The sequence below is a fragment of the Thunnus maccoyii genome, chromosome 2 (genome assembly GCF_910596095.1).
Source record: "Thunnus maccoyii chromosome 2, fThuMac1.1, whole genome shotgun sequence".
Taxonomy (NCBI): domain Eukaryota; kingdom Metazoa; phylum Chordata; class Actinopteri; order Scombriformes; family Scombridae; genus Thunnus; species Thunnus maccoyii.
The window spans coordinates 37,105,293-37,122,685 of NC_056534.1; the positions used below are offsets into that span (position 1 = coordinate 37,105,293).

The following is a 17,393-nucleotide window of genomic DNA, read 5'->3' on the forward strand; positions in this document are numbered from 1 at the left end:
TCAAAATGACTTCATGTGTTTTGTGAAACATAAATGTAAGACATGTTAACTGAATCACTGATGGAACTGAGCAGTATTGATTGAGGAGTCATGAGTCGACCTGTTTGTATCAGTAAACAGACAAAGATCTCAGCCGTGCCGTAGTCTCTCCCCGAGGTAGCAAACCCAGATTTCACGTTTCAAAATATAAATGAGAACATCAAACACCCCACAATTCCTTATCCGTTTCTTAAATAAGGTATATTACTTATCAAGCTCAAGGCTGTGAAAGGAATCATGACTGCTGCCGTTTCTGTTTAATATCTTGCAGGAGTATTTGGTAAACTGGGATCTTTTAGCAACTTCCAACAGAGTTATATTCCACTTCAACAGACCTGACTCTCTCTATATTCAGGTTTTTTTTTAAGCTACTTAAAAAGGTAAATTCCACCACGTTTTATATGGATGTCCAACAAGTGTTGACAGTAAATGCAGTCACCTGAAGTAATAAATTCTTCAGTGGATGCTATATTGACTGAGAAAGCTGAGTTTTCCTGCTTCCAAACCCACACTGGCTTGAATAAATAGAGCTGATGTAAAATGTATCCTCGTCCATAACGTCCTCTGCACTTGTATTTTGAGACGCCATTTTCGCTGTGGGAACGTTGCTAGTTTGCAATACAAGCAAAGAGAACAAGGAAGTTTTATTTCTGAGTGGCATCTAAGCGCGACCCCTGGCTACCAGGAGGCAGAGACTACAAAACCAAGCTGGAATATCTTGTAGTTCTTCCTTGTCCCCAAACTACGTCACTGCAAACATCAAATGACAGCGTTGGTGCAGCTGCACCCCAGAGACACAGAGAATCGGCAACAACTGCAGGCGTTTTCACACTATATCCCTGATTCAGATAGCTTGAGATAAGGTTGAAAATTGTCAAAATGGTCCTTTAATTGAATTTTACCTCATCATTCCCAGGTTTGTCTTTAATTTCTCTCTCACTTACTTCTCCTCTCATCCACTTCTCTCCTTCTCTTTTAGATGTAATATAATACAGTAACCGTATCTTTTCATGCTGTGTGTGTCTAACTTTCAGTTTTTCCAGTTGATTTCAAATCTTAACAAGGTCACTTAAATACATTTTTACAAACCAAGTGCTGAGCAGACTAATGCCGGCTTGTTTAATTCCACATTATTCGACAGCACTGGCTGCATCGTGACTAAAGGTTCAGGAAATTCACGTCTGACAGTGACGCCAACATTTCACAAATGATTTACAAAGCAGAAATCAGTCATAATACCCATACTTCCTGTAATATAGGAACACTCTAACAGCACTTCTTCAGATTGACAACATAATACATCTGCTCTTCCATGTAAAGTGGAGTGTCTGGGGCTTACAAAGTTAAAATGAACAGATTCAAAATGATTGAACTAATATACATTTTTGAACCCATGCTTGGTCTAAAGGTCATCTGTATCAGGGTTAAAGGTCCTGAGTGGTTTCCAGGACCACCGTGGTTGAACCAGGTTCAACAGGCTGGTACAGAGGAATGCCTCCTCTCTCTCTTTGAGGTTTTGATGTAATGTGTTCTTCAGGTTTTCGTCAACACACTGAGGGTCATAAACACATCTAAGAGACACAAGATACACTCTCTTGACCTGGGCAGACAAATAACATGAGTTGTTCACCACAGATGCCAGAGTATCACAACTGCTGATCACAAATACATTATAAAGCTGGATGCAAGACAGATCTTTGTATGTAAAGATACCTAAAAGTCTCAAGCTGTAAGTCTGGTCTACAGCTGGAGCTAGACTGCACTGGATTAGAGAGTAATACTGCATACACTGATTAAAGGAAATCAAACAAAACCCGAGTGTGACTACAAACACGTCTCAAAGCACATTTCAAGATAACAGCAGACATGACGCACAAGTTTCTTAAACCACACAAAGCAAAAGGGTGATTCATCACCCTTTATAAGAATCAATACGCCATGAACAGTAGTATACATAACAACACAAGTTACAGGAACTCAAACCATTACAGTGTTCCTTAAATAGTGCAAAAGAGTGCTAACAAGGCCACATCACACCGTGGGAAGTCTCCCAAATACGGACTACTGCTTCTCCCTGGATACCGTGTGACTGACAACTTCATTAATTAGACAGTCGAACTTGAGAGAATGGCAACTTGTGCTGATAAAGCTGTCGTGTGAAGCTGCACAACAAGAGCTGGAATATTTTTGTTTCACTGAGCGCCAGATGAGAAATGCGTCTGTAAGCGAAAAATGAGACTGTTAACAAGTTCCAAGCCTCTTTTGAGAGCAAAAAGGGATTTTTTTTTTATATAGTACTGTATATATCCGGGTTGCATCAGTCAGGATGAGCTTGGCAGTTCGTTTCAGTGTGGGCTGCTGGCACTTTGAGCAACAGGTGAGTTTCTTCCAAATTAGTTGTGAGTTGGCAACATCTGTCACCATTTAATTGACAAGACAAGAACATCACACATTAGCTTTGGAAGGATGTGTAACATTAGGCAGCTTGCTGGCATCGTTAAACTGACAACACTTCCTTCTGTCCCTTCATGAAGACACTAGAAAACGTGGGTCTAGTTCTGCCTTTCATTAATGGTTTGTTGTGTTCAGTTGGTGCATAGAAAACCTAAAGCAAATCCAATTTCTAATGTGCACTCATGCTCTGCCAGCATTTAAAACACATTCCCACACAGTCAACAAACATCATTCAGGTAACCGTTACCTCCAGCGTACAGTTGTGGGATTTTTCTGTTACCTGCGTGCCGAGCACCATGTCTAACCAGACACCACCGTAACCTAGTAACTGTATGCACACGTGTTTGTTTTTGTGTGATGTCTTGAGGTTGCATCATTTACGTTGTTGTCTTTGTTTCATTTGCACATAAACAGGAACCATCGTAACATGTGGATGTCCGTCAGGAAATCCAGACTAAATGACATTTTTTTTACTGCTTTTCATAGTAGAATCCATATATAAAATATTTTTTAACAAGTTTCCTCTAGTGTTTGAAACCGACTCACATTATGCAAAGGCCACTAAGGTGCAGGGAACAGCCTCTTTAATGGAGACTGCACTATTAGACTTTAAAAAGGAATTTGTGAGAAAGAAGTCAGTAAAAGCAAAGAAGCTAAGAAGCTAAAATATGATCCTGTCAGAGACTGCTCACGTCTTTGTTAAAGTTATCTCCTCAGACCATTACCTTCACAACCATAACACATTATTTAACTGTCTAATCCTTGTCTGCTTGATTAATACATTGTTGGTGGTGTCAAAAGAAGGGCGTGTGCACAACATACTGAAGATGGTAAATGGTTTTTTTTTTACTGTCCTCCTCTTTTACTGTCAGACAGGAATTCTAAGACTTTAAGTCAACAGATTATCACAAAATGAAAAGAATACCACACACAGACACACACAAGCAAAATGACCCTCTCAACACCACCTTCTGTGCCTGAACGCCACACAAGAGAAAAGAGGACAGACAAAAGGGGGGAGTCTGTGAAATTCAGACTATAGTTCACACATGAATGTTGGGGCGTGGCTGGCATGTCAGGTATGCTGAGCCTGACACAGTGACATAATGCAGAAACGTACTGTAGGTCAGATGAGCTCACGAGGGAGTCATTTGGCATACTATGTCTGGATTTCAATATTTCTTAATAGGGAAAATAAACCAATCACACATTACACTGACATGGACTGTTATATTGTAAAACTAAGGAAAAGATTCCCTGAATAACTCGGATTATTCTCACAGTTTGAATAATCAGAGTTGAGTTAATACATCTGAAAAATGATGTTAGGCCTGTCTATACCCTCATCACACCATGACTAGTTCAGTAACAGCATTTTCTTTGACTGCAGCTCTTTGGAGACAAGTGATGATGTCATCTTGGGTTTTAGGAAATTGTGATGGCCATTTTTCACTGTTATCTCACATTTTATAGACCAAATGGTTAATCACATACTCCAGAAAATAATTGGCTGATTAACTGATTAAATGAAAATAACCGTTGGCTGGCATTATCTCAGCATTTTGTATGAAGTTGTTCCCCTGAGCGCATTGTTTCTTCACTTATAACATCTCTCTAGCTGTAAAGGAAAAGAAAAAACTGTGGTGCCAGGGTCTTAATGATTCCTTGTTTGCAGGTGAACCATCTTTGTGTTTGCTCTGCCTGCTGAGTCTAATCTCCTGTATAGCCATAATAATAACAGCCCTGAGGACAGGGGGTTTTTTTTGTCCAATATGCAAACAGACAGCCAGAGCAGTGGCGGCGTGACAAAGCTCAAGGTGGAACTCTGAAACTGTGACATTGTAATCTAATGAGGAGATTGGCTTCATTAAGCAGAATACACTTACACAGACTGCAAACAGGAAGAGTTGAACTCATGTAAACAGCTTGAACACAAACACAGAAACACGCTCAGAGGAGTGGGTTTCTGATGACAGTGCTATAGTATGTAATGTGGAGAGAGAGAGATGAGAAAATCCAATATCACTATCAGACAGACAGACAGACAGACATGGAGCGCTGGGAGCGATGTGACAGTGAGGAATTTCCCTCCTGCTGAAAATTCATCCATCACCCAGTTTGCCAACCAAAGAAGTGGTGGATTTCATCACTCCCAGCTACTTCTTTGTCTCCTCCCCTTTATCTTTCTGTTTTTTAATCTCCCCTCCGCCTTGTCAAGAGTCTGACTCTCTCCTGCTCTCTTCAACAAGATTCAAAAAGATAAAACTCTGCTGATTGGTGGTGCTGACGACCACACAGTTTCTCCTGCCCTTTTATCTGTCTTTAACTGCTATCTCACCCCCCTCCAACCCCTCCCTTCTCACTTTGGGTAGATTTCTGCAGATTCATATCAAAACCAAACTGCTTTGCAAGTGACTGGTGCACTGACTTGGGTTCTACGTTATATTTTGGATGCAAGAAAGATAAAACTTTTCCGCTGAATAGCAACAAACAGGCCAGCAGATTAGTCAAAGAAATGACTTGTTGTTTCCTTGAATTTGGCTTTTTTTTTTTTTTTTTACATGTGCACCAGGAGGATTTACTAACACACTGAATATCTTATTTGATTATTGCACAAGAGAGACGTGACCTCAACCAGCTCTGGGCTACGCTGCATTCAAGATAACATTGTTCTGAATGTCAAAATGTCTCCCACAGTAGTGCTGCCAGATAATACATTTTTATAAATGTTAAATATTTTCATCAAACAAGAACTCTGGCTCAATTTTAACATCATTTCTATGAGGCATTTATAGCATGATGAGGGATATTTAAATTTCAGAGTAGACATATTTTCAGTCTAGCTCTTAACAGAAGACAACACTGACCTTTATGAGTAATTATTACCAAATAGAAACTGTGAAAACGTGACGGCAATGTGAGTAAAACTTGCTTTCAGTCCACTCTCAGTCTCGATCTCATTCCACTTATAAGATATTTATAAGAGTTCCTACAAAGCTGTCAAAATCAATGAGAGTATCTCTGATTCATTTACAGCATCAAACGATAGGTTTGTTACATTTTCTAAAACTTTGGACTAAGTATCTTAGAACAGGACGGCTTGTCTGAGGGAACACCAGCTGAAGTTTATTTCATCATTTCTCCTGCACTGTCTTAATACAAGATTCCTATTTATTGTGTCACAACACAGCAGTGACTGTCTGTAATCAGCTCTCTTCTTTGGCTGCTGTCACACATTTCCATGTAGCGATCCCTTATGTGCAACTTCTCTTTGAAACCTCAGGCGTAAAAAACATGCTTGTTAATAAACCTTCGAGAAAGTAAGTCTTTTCTGAAAGTCAAATTAAGCCAGAGGTGAGTAACACCCCCCCCCCCCTGGATATGGCCTCAAGGCCCTCTGTTCTTCAGGCTGACAGAAGAAGAGCCATGTCAGGAGCTCCTGCTGGGATCCCTGCTTGTAAATCAGTATGCTCAGCTGCATGCTAAGCAGTGCTTGTCTGATGGCTTGTAAGTCAGAAATGGGCTGTTAAACAAAAATACAGCTATAGCGCAATGTTACATAGCTGTGGTTAAAAATAATGAGACAGCAGAGTGTTTCCGGAAAGTAGGTGAGTCATATATATGAGAATCTGAAAACCTAATGTGTGGTTAACGCTGCTTGATATGTGTGTGTGTGTGTGGGTGTGTGTGTTGGGTGTGTTGGGTGTGAGATGCAACAGCAGCTAGAAAGGTGTAAAAAGATAAACCCATTATCTTACCCACTGCATCATACAACTGTTGTATTTCCCTGCAAAATTGAGGCTTTTGGACTTAATTAGTCATAAAACTCAGTACTGACAGACAAACCCTCACAGACAGAAGCTACTGTACACACATAACAGCATATGTTTTAAGATAAAACTATAATAACTGCCATGCAGTGGTGTCTGTAAACTCACAACTGTTCACAATGACTGTGCTGTCTGTATTTTAGTGAGGCTGGGACAAGATTAAAGAAGCCAAAGGGTGTCAGAAAATATCAGAAGTGACTTTTGAACAGCCAAATAATATTCCAAAGGATTATTAATCAATAAAGTCTTTTGCAATGCTTAACAGAGGTCAGACAAGTCAACAGCTGCTGGGGCTGTCCAACTCTGGCTGGGCTCACTTCCACCAGTTGGCCCAGTTTCAAAAGGTGTCAACCGACCACGTACACCAACTTGTGTTAAAATTCATGCACAAAAATGTTGGTTGAAATGAGTTAAAAAAAAAAAACAAAAATAAAAAAAAACTTACCTGTTCAAACCTGGCCACTTGGTGTTGTAAGTCCAACAAAGTGATGTAAGAAAACGAAACTTAAAAAGCTGGAAATGCGGTGGAAACGCGACAAAAAAGAAGCGAGAAACGAGAGAAGTCCTCCCTCCAGCTCAGTGAATTATGTGGCAAAAAGAGGAAGAAAAACGACACAAAGTTGCCTGTGTGGTTGAACACCTGAGTAGCCTCTGCAGCGCTGGCGCTCCGAAACACGACGCTCCTCACAGCAGCGGCGGCGGCGGGTTTTTATCAAACTTTTACGGCTCTGTTAAAGTTACTTTCAGGGAGAAAGTCGCAATATCGACACACACGAGGTGAAACCCGTCCGAGAAAGCCGCTCTCACCACATCCCCTTCGTGTCTAAACCCGTCTGAGAGGAGAAAAAGTGTCGGTGTGGCCGCCGGTGGTGGTGGTTACCTGACTCCAGTCATTACGGTGAGGCCAGCCCTCCACACAGCAGCGGCAGCAGCAGCAGCAGCGGCGGCGGTGGCGGCTTCATGTTTCCTGTTGTTATCGCTTTAATGAACTGAGCAGATAAAACAGCTTCCCTCAAAAGCAACAGATTGCTTTCTGCTTTAACATGACCCGCCATCTGGCTATCGAGAATAATGTAGCAGATAAAACTATAGTCGAGGCTAAAGAAAAGCAGTTTAAACCAATATTCGCTTTTCTATTGGGCTCCATAGAGTTAGGCTATAAAAGGAAGATCAAATAGTGTAGAGTCAACATCCCATAATCTCCTGCTCCTACATCAGATGATGTATTTTACTGAACACATTCATATCAGTGCAGGTTTAGATCCAGCTGCTCAACCTTAATTGGTCTGAATTGCAGCTGCTCAAGTCATGTTGTATCCTTTGGGATAAAGGAAGATATTATATTGTATATAGACAATAGTCCAAGCATTATATCGGTCATGTAAACCAAAGCATTGCCTCAAAAGTGTATTCACTAGTCAGTCAACCCAGATTAATGATTCCACATCTGCCTTTTTGCATATCTAAATGTGGATTCTGATTATTTTTGAATAGTTTTGAATATATGCTGTATATAACTTCATATCATATTTTGAATCTGCCATTTCATAATTAACAATCTCATACATTAAAAAAAAAATGGGACAGCAGAATCCAGCACTGCTAGTTCACCACAATGTGTTTTGATAGGAAAGAAGAAGAAATGTCAGCAGGCTGAAAGCAGAAATGAAAGACTCTTAGAGGTGACTGGAACATTTTGCTTGTTGTAACAGTTTCTAGCTAGATTAGAGCAGAATGAAACCTCCCGAGGAATCTACTTGTAGCTTGTGATGTCTCGCTAACATGCTAAATCTGCTAAAACCAGGACCGTGTGCTGTTTTTGCTCTGAATTTGGTTCATCGATCACTGAGGAGCAAATCTATTGGTCGGTTTATTGTTTTATCACCAACTGTAACTGACATTGATAGTGAGGGCCAGATGTAAACAGCTCACTGGCAGCATTGTATTCATGTTTTGAAGAAAATATGAGTCATTGAAAGATACTGAGATTATGAATGGGCATTTGAAAACCTTCTATGAACTTGTTGTAATACATTTTTTCTCCGTGAGTCACTGCTGTGTAACTGTTCCAATCCAAGCTTCCGTCCTCTGCAAAAGGAGCAAACTGCCAACTTTTCAGTCACCTTCCAGGTTTACTGGTGGGTGAGTGTTTCATTATTCTCAACATACACATTTTGTGGTGTATTCCTGTAAAAGATTATTCCATAAATCACAACACATTCATCTAAAACTGCAAAGATGAAGGAGTTTAGTTCCTGCTGTGTTTTTTCCAACAGGCAACAGCATGTTGTGTCTCATGCTTGGTTTTCTCTTCTTGGTGTTTTATTTGCATATTATTCCACTTTGTTTTGTGAGTTAAAAGACTTTAGTGAGATACACTGTAGGTAGGCGTATTGTCAGTCAAGTTTTTGAATGTTTGCTGGTTTACAATTATGCAGTGAATCAGCATGACCCGATATGTGTGATTACATTTACTCCTGCAAATCCGCTCCTTAGTTTAGTTTATTTTGCATTCAAGACAAACAGATCATTTGCAATATTCATTCCAAAGGAATTTATCAGGACGGTGTTTTGCATCTAACTGTGACAATACTCGCCCAAGTTTGCCGTTATAATATTCAGCAGCTACATACATTATATTATTATACATATATTATATTCTCACTGATATTTTTGTCAAACTTTTAAAAGTTCCCCTTTTCTCTTGTTCAAAACGATTTATTGATATTTTCACCTTTTTTTGAATGGTTTAATAATTGTTAATAATTGATTTGAGATGTTTATCTCCCTGGGGGGTATATATATATATACACCCATAGAGCCTGCCAGCCTGTGGGTGTGTATATATATATATATGGTGTAAGATTGATTTAAAAAAAACAAAACAAAAAAAAAACGGCCTAACAAAGATCCACTACGATCGTGTCTATTTTGAATTTAAATTGTGGCTTTGGAGTGAGTGTGCAGGTATTATTCTTGTTCCATCGGTGCTTGAATATAATTGCACCTCTTCATTTTATACCATTCAGACCAAAAAACAAGTAACGTTTCCTCGAAGTATTCTATATTACTTCATGTCACAAAATACCTACAATGCACTAATGGATAAAAAGTTTTAATTCATGAGTGACAGCAAGGACAGACCATTCAACTACTCTAAAGCTCCATGAAATAAAACTAGGCCAAGTTATTTTTATGTGTATTTCATTATAGCTTACTCATATTTCATTTATACCACAATATACTGAAAGCTCATTTTCTTGCGATTAATTGCTTTTTTAATTTGCCCAAATCTAGGGTAGAACTAGCGTAACATCATCTTCAGTGATGGTCAGAATTTCAGCCATATAAATTACAGCTTAGCTGACCTGTGCTGTATCTTCTTTATAATCCCATTTTGCTAAAAATCTGATTAATTCTTTATGGCTGAAATTCCCTAGCATGGCAATTTGAAACGAGAATGTCCTTGGCTGTGATCCACAGTGATAGTGTATGAAATGAGCACATCCACTGACTCGGCCTACTTCTGATTCCCCAAGACAAGAGAGTCTTCACATGAACAGCCAGATAGTGGAAGCACGCAGGCTTGTATCACACGGCTTTCCCTTAACAGTCTCTCTCTGTCTATTGTGTGTGTGTGTGTGTGTGTGTGTGTGTGTGTGTTTGTGGGGGGATTTGTTAGTACAGCAACCTTTCCTTAACAATACTGTGTGTGTGTGTGTGTGTGCTTTTGTACCTGTGTTCACGCATATGAGTGCCAGCACCTTCTAAACACCGCTCATTGTTTGCTTGTGTGTGTGCTTGCATCTGCCTGTGTAGCGTACTGAAAGAGCCCTGCTCGTGTCTGTGTATTTGTGTGAATACAATATACATGTAAAGAGGGAGCGAGATCAATGTGTTTCTATTTTGAAGCATATTGCGTCAAGCGCTATGTGGTATTTTATTAAGAGATAGAGTTATCTCTGTTGGGTTCATTGAGGTTGTGTATATTTTTCAACGAGATATTGTGAACAAAGAATGTCAGGAAGACCATTAGGAGGGAGGATGCCTGTTGACAAAAAGCCACGAGCATGTGTTGACCAGCTGAAGGACTGGCTGTTTCACCACTCAGCCACCCTGCTGACATATAAGTGAGTATGAGAATACTTCATATGAATACAGACTTGAATGTGTATGGTTGTGTGTATAGGTGAAGGACGGTTGCAACCCTCCTTAGACAAGAGTCTCACTGTCGGTCGATTCTGCAACAATGACAACTTTTTTTTTCTTTTTTTCTTGGCAGGTCCAATACCAACATATTTGTAATTGTCACTTTTTGCTAAATTTGCACATGATGTTAACCATGGTATGGTCAACTATAGAGAAAAAATGTGGTTATGGCAATTAAAATATTGTTTAAGGTTAGCATTAGGCAATAAAGACTATTGATTAAAGTTAAAATCATTGTGATTTTCATCATATCAAACACAGTTCTGAACTATGTATAGCTGGGATATAATACTGTAGTTTGCATTGGCAGTGGCAGAGTCTGCCATGTCCGCCCTGGATTCAAACGGCGAACACATGCACCAGGGATTCACAGGAAACCTGGAAGCATACTGGACAAAATTTGAAGACAATTTGTGCACATGCACACGTTGTATGTCTCGTTATGTTGTAACCTGGAAGGCATCTTGAAGAAATACAGCTATAATGATTTACAGTATGAATCTTCTGATGTGTTTCTGACAGAGTAGCTGCTCAAAGAGTATTTTCTGTCTTTAGTGATCAATAAACATGTCAACCAGAACTGAAATCTTAAGTATTACAACTTTAAGGTTAGGTTATGGTTAAGTTTAGGTGACTAAAGTACTTAGTTAAACCTGCAATTACTGATTTTTTGGCCAAACTAGCAGGTTTTCTATTTCACATATCCAGCAAACATGGAGCACCTGTTCACTAGCTAGTCATCAGCTGTCGCTTGGTGGAAGGCAGGTAACATTTCTGTTAAAAATGACTACCTGCTGCAGCTGGAAACTATGATACGGGAGCAGTAGGAGTGAACCAAAACAGTTACTGTAATTCACTGACAATAAAGCTCCAAAGAGCTGACGGGAACTGCTGAGTCGGGTCATAATTCTCAGTGGGTTTGTCACTACAAATGACCTCTTTCACATACAAGTAGTCTTGTGATCCATAAACTATGGATTATAGCCGCTTTAAAGTTTCTTTAGTGTTAGAGTTAGGCAACCTGGCTAAGGTTAGGGAAAGATGGTGATTAGTTTACTAAAAAGGCAAACGTTAATTGCAAGTTTGTGACGGGAAATGAACTCTGGTCTTCTTAATGAAAGTTGGATTTGCTGCACAGCCATCCACCACCCCGACCTTCACACACTTACATTTCACCTCGCTGCATATAAAGCTTCCTGCGCTGGCACTGGGTGGAAATCGTGAGGTGCAGAACTGTCTAATATGGATGTAATTTCCAGGACGCTGGGCTGGAAGAAAGTAAAGAGAGGACAGGTGCGCTGCATGTGCACGCGTGTGTATGTACAGTATGTGCATGTCTGCTGTACTTGTGTGTGTGTGTTACTGTTTGTAGGCCACACACACTCACCCCTGTGTACTTGCTCTATTTACAGAGTCCTATGGTGTCTTACCCTCCCCGTTTGTCCTTGACTTTGACAACTCCTCTCACTCTTTACATCCCTATAATGTATGTTAGCACCCGAGTTATTTTATCACATACATCACTCTATAAGAACAGACAGGCGTATCTAAAGGCCTCAACCATCATGAAAGGGACTGAAAACTGCACACCTGCAGAGTATGCGTTAAAATGATGGGGAGGATAATAATATACAGTGGATGTCCTTTGGGAAGCTGTAAAATACAGATATTAATGTAGTCACTACAATATACTGCAGATGTTTCTATGTCCTTGCACCAACCAGGTGCTGTTGGTAGATAAAAGTGTTGCATCTTCACATTATTGATACTTTACAATGAGGGATGGTACTTATGGACTTTCAGGGTTTGTTCAAGTGGAAATAATAATGATAATAATGTGAACATAAAAGGAGTACCTTAACTTTTTTGAGCTTTTATCAGAATGTAGGAGATTAAAAGTCTTTAACTGACATTCAATATGAGATTTCTGGTGTTTGAGCTCATTTTCTTTTACATCCTTAACTTCTGCACGCTACATTTTTAGTCCCTTCAGACAGCATTGAGTCAAGCTAGTGACATTAGATGTGCTTTTGTGAAAGCTTGTGAGAGGGGAGTCATGTACTATAGGTATGGGAATTCAATAGTTTGTGGGCAAGGCTGTTTTTAAGTGCTGTTTGTTTCATCTACATTGTATAGGCACTTTTAAATGTTTTTTTTAAAATTTAAATTTCTTTGTATGTGCTTTTTCTTGCCTGTCATTCTACTCTATGACTGTGGTGAGTTACCATGGGAACTATGATATCTGTGACACCACGTGGTTTGATCCCTCATTCTCAGGAAAAAAAAAAAAAAAGAGAAAAGACACTTCACTGTGAGTGGTCCATGGTCCCTCTCCAGCTGTGAGTGATTTGTTTGAGTGCAGAAAAAGGGTTGGCAGCTTTTATAATGCTGTTTCCTTACACATTGGACTGAAAAGTCTTCTGTAAGAAATAGAGATGTATTTGGAAATTTATGCTGGCTAGAGGGATGCCATACTTTTTTTATTCTCCAGAGATTTTAATTCCTTTTAATACAGCACTCTGGCTGTACACTTTACCATAATTGTTCTATTCAGACTGGATTTCAAAGAGATGAAGATATCATGGCTCTAGTTAATTTGGCTAAATACATATTTGGCTAAAATATGAGAGGAGATGATATTCACTTTCCTAAAATTTTAAAAGATTAGTTTGACATTTTGTAAAATATGCCTATTCAATTTCTTAACAAGTTAAAGAGGATGAAAAGTTTAATACCACTCTAACGTCTGAACGGTAAATATGAAGCTAACACCAGCAGCCGATTAGTGGAGCTTAACTTAAAGATTGGAAGCAGGAGGAAACTGTTGGCGCTGTTCAGCAGTAACAGTATCCACCCACCAAAACCCCTAAAGCTCACTAATTAACATGTTATATCTTGTTTGTTTACACTACTTCTTGACTGAGTTTTGTTGTCACGTGTGGCTGCCAGGCAACCAGCAGAGACTCCAGGAAGTTAATGTGTCTGGCCAAGAAATAGTCCAGCGCATATTTACCATATAAATCTTCTCATTTAACTTTCAGTAAAAATAAGCGAATAAATATATATTATGTCAAACTGTTCTCCTGCCTTTAAATTTGAATACATTTCACACAATGTATTATTGAAGGCACAGAACTCTATACTATACCAACCTTAACTTACACTGACAAGCAGTTTGTGGACAATGGACTGTATGTTAGGTTAGTATTCTATGTCATACACTTTTTAACAGGGCTGAAGTCCACACCAAGTACAAACCTGTGTGACTATGGCTTAGGGGAATTCCCCAGTGTCCAGCAGTCCACCGGTGCCAGTGCAGCAGGCTCGAACATGTACCGACACACATACTGTCTCTGTTTTAGCCCTGAGGGAAGCAGAGAGTTTGTTAAAGGCAAACGCATGTCATTATGCAGGTATACACTAGTGCACACACACACACACACAAAACTAGCCAAAAGCTGCAGGTGAGCTTGCACTTGTGGGCCTCTGACCCACATAGGGCTGGGATGCGTCCCACTTTTCCTCTTGACAATGCAACATTAACCCACTGTGTAGGGTATGAGAGGATGAGATGGATTGTGATCCCCTGCTCACCTGAGCTCACATTGTCATTTATGTTCAGTATAGAGCTACACTGCTGGCAGACATAGACACACAATAGAAGATGAGCAGTGACACAATACTGTCAAAATGCTCATGGCTTTTGCTTTTCTGCTTTGACTTTCCATTTTCACATAATGGCGCGCATGCACACTCACACACACACATACACACACACACACACACACACAGACGACAATACCGCAGAAACACATACATATGCACTCTCACACACACATAGCCAGTCTGCCAATATCAAAGTGGATTCATGGGGTATTAAAGTGCACAGTGTCTACCATTTTAACCACTGTGTTGCCTCAGCCTCTGACACTCATACAGACCCTCCTTCTCTCTCTCTCTCTCTCTCTCTCTCTCTCTCTCTTTCTTTCTCGCTCTCTCTCTCTCTCACTCTCTCTCTCCCTTACTCTCTGGCCCCCTCTCTTTCTATCTCGGCATCTCACATGCTGACTGTTTTCTGCTCTCAGTCTCTCATTCCCTCTTCCCACTCTGTTTTTTTCCTCCTCCTCCTCTTTGCCTCTCCTTCTCTTCCTCTCACACACAAGCATACAGATGCACACACACACACACACACACACACACACACACACACACACACATATTCTCTCTGTCTCTTTCTCTCCTCGTATCCACCGGCAACTGCGCTGAGCAGCAGCCTCCCTCACCAAGCCTGTGGATCCCTTCACTTGACTAATTAGCCTTGAAGTGCTGTTGAAGATCATCATATTTAGCTTAGCGACCTAGCGGCAGAGTGCAGACAGATATAGACTAGGCTGGCTGCAGGCAGGGTGCCTGGCAGTGGGCAAGCTCTCTATCTCTCTCTATTCACACACAGTGCTGAGGGCTTCTCAGCGGCGGAGCGGCGGAAGTGAGAGGTGGTTTTGCTTTGAAAGAGGCGAGAAGGGAAAAGAGAAGGAGAGACCACAACGAAAACCACAGAATGGGAGTCCGCTGCAGGAGCAAATCCTCCTAGAGACGGAGGAAGCAGCGGCCACTGTGCAGCAACACTGTGCAGCAACAAACACAGATTTAAGGTGAGTTTTTCAACCAACATTTTTTCTTCTGGTTCTTTTTGGAAAAGGTTTGTCTCTGAATATATGTGTGTGCATATATATGAGAGAGTTTGTGAATGTGATTGTGCATCTCTCTGACCCACATTGCACCTGAGGTGCAGCACAGCAGGAATTCTGTGCAGGATGATCTCTCTCTCTCTCTCTGTCTCTCTCTGTCTCTCTCTGTCTCTCACACACACACACACAAACACTCACACACACACAGGCATCAGCTGTGCAGCACCACTTGTTGGACTGACATCCAAGTTGACATCTAATGAATACTAGAATATTGATCGCCTGTATGTGTGTGTGTGTGTGGTCTGTCATAGGCTACTTTTGGGGACAAATATCAGACTTAAGATCATTTTATTGGGGAGGGCTTGTCCAATCTGAAAAGCCGTGTCCCCAATTTGGAAAAAGCAGATCTTTGGGTCAGTGGTTAAGGTTAGGGTTAGGGTAAGTCTCCAGGAAACAATGTAAGTCTATGTAATGTCCCCTAAAGGGACCATGATCTGACATATGATGTGATATATGATATATGTGTGTGAGTGTGTGTGTGTATGTGTGAATGAGCCCTTGCATACAGGTGTGTGTTAATGTCTCTGTTAATGTCTGTGCATCTGTGTGTGTGTGCGCCTGTGTGTGTGTGTGTGTGTGTATGTGTGTGTGCACGCACACCAGTGAGATAGTGAGTGGGTCTTTTGTTGCTGTGGTGCCAGTGCGAAGCTTAAGGATGCACATCATTGTGAACGACATGGACAGCAGCACAAGAGACAATCAGTCACGCCAGCCTTATGTCTGATTGCTTCTTACTGCTTTGGAAGACGGGAACATAAAAGGAGACCCAAATACTGTATTTACAGCAGACAACCTGCTGTGTGTGAATGCATGTTTATATATATATGTCAGGATGCACGTATATAAATATATGTGCATCTTTTTATCTCCTGTCATAACTTGTACAACATGTTCCTGTTTTCTTAGAATCAATGAGGACTGTTTTACTAATCGAACCGCTTGAAGCTGTAGCTGAGGCTCGTCTATAGTAGAGGCTTGTACTCATATTGGAATAGTGGGTTAATAGTGGGATAGTATCTCCCGTGAGGCAGACAGGCGGTAGTGGGGAAAAAAGGGTGAAAACAAGTATATGATCCACAGCCTGAATAATTAACACACTTAAACACAATGAATGTTTCGGTACTGCCTTATATATTTATATGTACATGTGAGTGTTGTTACTCAGCTAAACATTACACAGTGCATAGAAATAAATCCAGCCACTCATCTACAGAAAATGGGTGTAGAGGTGTAAAACGACTTGTGCAAATATATGTAGCAAAATTCCTGAATTAAATTCTGTGACATTTAGACTATTTGCAGCCATAAACACGCCTCATGCAATGCTATAAATAGAGAACCCTGATGATAAATCTATGACGTGGAACAGAAAACAGCCATGAGGGACTTCATTGCCAGATAATTGAAGTTCAAGTTTGTGGAGACTGTGACAGCACCTCAGGTGATTTAGCAAAAAATTATGATTTCTAATCCCTAAATCTAGCATGTACTCAGTGTCTCTAAAATACACACAGCCGCAGTCCTGGTGTGTGGGTTACAAATTTCTCTACAGAAGCATACACTTTTAAAATAGATATATCTAAGTTTTGAACTCTATTCCTTGAACTTCAGCATGTTATAAGCTAAAATTTTCTGTTAGATTAAACTGTTCAAGATGAGGGAAGATGTAAGTGAATTCAGGTTTTGGAGAGTATTGCATCATTAATGCTTGTAGTTATTAATGCATATACTGTGGTGCTCTTTCAAACATTTACCAGAAATATTACATAGGGATCTTTTTCTACTCTCCTCATGTTCCAGCATGCAAAGATACACTTTGTGTCTTCACCATAAATGAAAAGATGCTGCTTTTTTGTGTGTTTGGCTAAACAGGAATGAATCATTCAACTTTTCTTCTACTTTTATTTAAATATTCTTCTTAAAGTGCTTTTTTGTTTCAGCATTTAAATTCTGGTTCCTCTCATTGTCTCTTCCTCTCCTCTCACCCATAACGACCACTGAGTGGGGAAAAGGCTGACAAGGCGGCAGAGCTTTGCCCTCATATATAATGGAAAAGTAACGCACACCAAGGGTTGTAGTGAGGTGAGGATCACTGGAGGTAGACTTGAGA

General features: G+C 40.3%; 2 protein-coding genes across 5 annotated transcripts in view; one reads left to right on the top strand and one right to left on the bottom strand.

Annotated features, from left to right (window-relative positions):
* The window catches only part of palm3 (paralemmin 3), a 33,917-nt gene extending 26,631 nt beyond the window's left edge, over positions 1 to 7,286 (bottom strand). The window contains exon 1 of one of the 2 annotated variants that reach the window (XM_042434047.1): positions 7,204 to 7,286. The gene's annotated coding sequence lies outside the window, so the exon portion shown is untranslated. Of the gene's footprint in view, positions 1 to 6,768; positions 7,023 to 7,203 lie in introns of those variants that run through there. The other variant, XM_042434041.1, reaches the window with a different exon arrangement.
* A 309-nt stretch (positions 7,287 to 7,595) lies between these two features.
* The window catches only part of LOC121912028 (phospholipid phosphatase-related protein type 5-like), a 55,961-nt gene continuing 46,163 nt past the window's right edge, over positions 7,596 to 17,393 (top strand). The window contains exons 1-5 of one of the 3 annotated variants that reach the window (XM_042434069.1): positions 7,596 to 7,792; positions 7,953 to 8,005; positions 8,402 to 8,465; positions 10,325 to 10,453; positions 14,986 to 15,184. The gene's annotated coding sequence lies outside the window, so the exon portion shown is untranslated. Of the gene's footprint in view, positions 7,793 to 7,952; positions 8,006 to 8,401; positions 8,466 to 10,064; positions 10,454 to 14,796; positions 15,185 to 17,393 lie in introns of those variants that run through there. The other 2 variants (XM_042434078.1, XM_042434085.1) reach the window with 2 other exon arrangements.